Raw genomic sequence first — 2367 nt, forward strand, 5'->3', positions numbered from 1 at the left:
CCATTTAAAAATGCTTTCTAATGCCACTGACTTTGAAACAATAGAATGCCAAAATCCATTATTCATTTCAAATTCACAAAATATTTCATAGTAATCATGATATGCGATTTGTATATAAATAAAAAGGAAATCAAATAGCTTTTCAAAGAACTTAATGAGATGGATAACATATGTGGTCTCCCAAATAACTATTATTCATTTTAGATTAGCAAGCATGATATGGGATTTGTATACAAACATAAAACTAGTATAACATGTGAAGAAAATAATTAAATAGCCCAATATGAAAGTCATACTTTTGAGGGATTTTGCATTGTGAAAGTTTCTGTAAACATGGAAATACAAATATTGGCAACCAGAAAAGAAGAAAAGAAAACTAAAACTAAAATCAAACTCAAAAGTAAGTAATATTCAGCCCCTTTTTATAAGGTTTGAATTCAAGATTGATTAATCCCATGCAAATCAATTTGTCTAGCTCTAAATTATTGCAGTTTATAATGAAAATAAAGGCACTCAATTGATACCTTAGACATAATAAAAATAAAAAATAAAAAATAAAAAAGAAAATTTGTGTTTGAAATAAACAAAATTCTATTTTGTTAATGACAAATTGTGCATTTCTGGCAACTCATAAGTTAGAAATAATAATTCATATTTTATTTCATTATTTGATGAATCTATGCCATCAAAATACTTACTACAACATCAGATACATGCCATCTTGCTGAATTAAAAAAAAACTAGTTAAATGATTATTATTATTTAAAATACCAGACATGCAACTAAGATACCAGATGCATGCTAAAAGTCGTACTGCTCGTAGCGGATGCCACAGTCAGCAGTATACAACTGAGCACCGAGACCGTTGCTGCAAATGGTGAGCACCGAGTCGCAGAGGGCAGTGAGGCAGGCGGTGCACACAGAGGCTGAAGCACTGAGGGCGGTGCAGTTTGCTGCCCCGTAGGCAGTGGGTGAGCCGCCGCTGCCCGCAACCGACGTCTTGTAGGGCGTGATCGTGGCTGATTTCAGATTTCCGAACAGGTTTCCCAGAGTCCCAAAGAAAGAGTCCTCGTCTGGGATTGTTTCGAGGTTACAAGCAGCAGAGTACGTCAGACTCTGTCCGCCGACGTTACAGGTTCCTGTGAAGTCAGAAATCCCGGTCGGGGTACAGGGTGTCTGGGCGCGCACCAGCAGGAGCAGTGACATTATAGGCAAAGCAAAGGCAAGTGAAGTGATCGTCATGGCAGCTGCAAATGAAATAATGTCACCTCTGCTAATAATAATAATAAGAATCCCTTCAAAGAGACAGCGTTATCAATCTGCTGAGGACGCCCCCGTTTTATAGCGCTCACGAGACATGTTGATCTTGGTGACGTAACTAATGATGGTGGTTCTTCTACGAATATTTTAACATTTGATTTAAAAAATTAAATTAAATATTAAAATATATATTTTAGAAAGAATAATTTATATTTTATTGTATTATTTGACCATTAATAATTTGAAAATCTATGATTAAATTAGTGTAGTCATATTCAAACACTTGCTGCATGAAACATTAAAGAAGTAAAAAAATAGAAAAGACCTTAAAAAAAATAATTCAATTATAATTTTATTTTTAATTATTATTATTTTATTATTAACTATAAAGAATTAATAGATAAGTCAAAGGTTTATACATTTATAAAAATATGGAACAAGATTTTAGAAAACAAATATTTATCCCACTTTCTTATGCAGATTCTTAATGTAAATAGACTTTGTTACAATATCACAATATAGCATGCCTAAAAAATTGACTCATATGGCATCTTTTGGATTTTTGTTTTATTAATCAATTTAATTAAAATTATAAAAATAGCATAACTACTTTGGAGAAAAATATAAACTTTTGATTTATTTTACCACTATTAATATTATAGAATATTTGTGGAGGTAAAATCTCTACAATCCACCTAATAGTTATTAATAATTAAATTAAAATTCTCCGAATCCTATCTCAAAATAGACATACCTATCACTGTAATGACTAGTAAACATGGATCAATATCAAAATATTTATTTCATAATTCACCTTAGAGTGTTGGAAGTTAAAGTTGCAAAGTATTCAGGAGATGATACATGACAAACAACCAAAGTGTCTCACTATTGTTAGCCTCCTATACCAATAGGTTTCATGTTTCATGATTGGCATGGGAAGTTCCAAATATGTTCAGCTTTGATGCTACAAAGGCTCCATATTTTTGTGCACAAACACATTTCTAAGTGATTTTGGTATTGTTCCTCTTGTTAAATGGGTGATCCAATAGTTCAATCTCGATCATGCCATGTTTAAATTGATATGTAGAATAGAGAAAGAAAATATGT

At 31.9% G+C, this 2367-nt stretch overlaps 1 pseudogene; it reads right to left on the reverse strand.

Annotated features, from left to right (window-relative positions):
- Positions 1 to 801: 801 nt before the first annotated feature.
- Positions 802 to 1242, reverse strand: LOC149256712 (antifungal protein ginkbilobin-like protein pseudogene; annotated as a pseudogene).
- Between the last annotated feature and the right edge of the window lie 1125 nt (positions 1243 to 2367).

This window comes from Pinus tabuliformis, chromosome 7, assembly GCF_031772625.1.
Source record: "Pinus tabuliformis cultivar Carrire ecotype Pingquan chromosome 7, CPIR1, whole genome shotgun sequence".
Lineage (NCBI taxonomy): Eukaryota > Viridiplantae > Streptophyta > Pinopsida > Pinales > Pinaceae > Pinus > Pinus tabuliformis.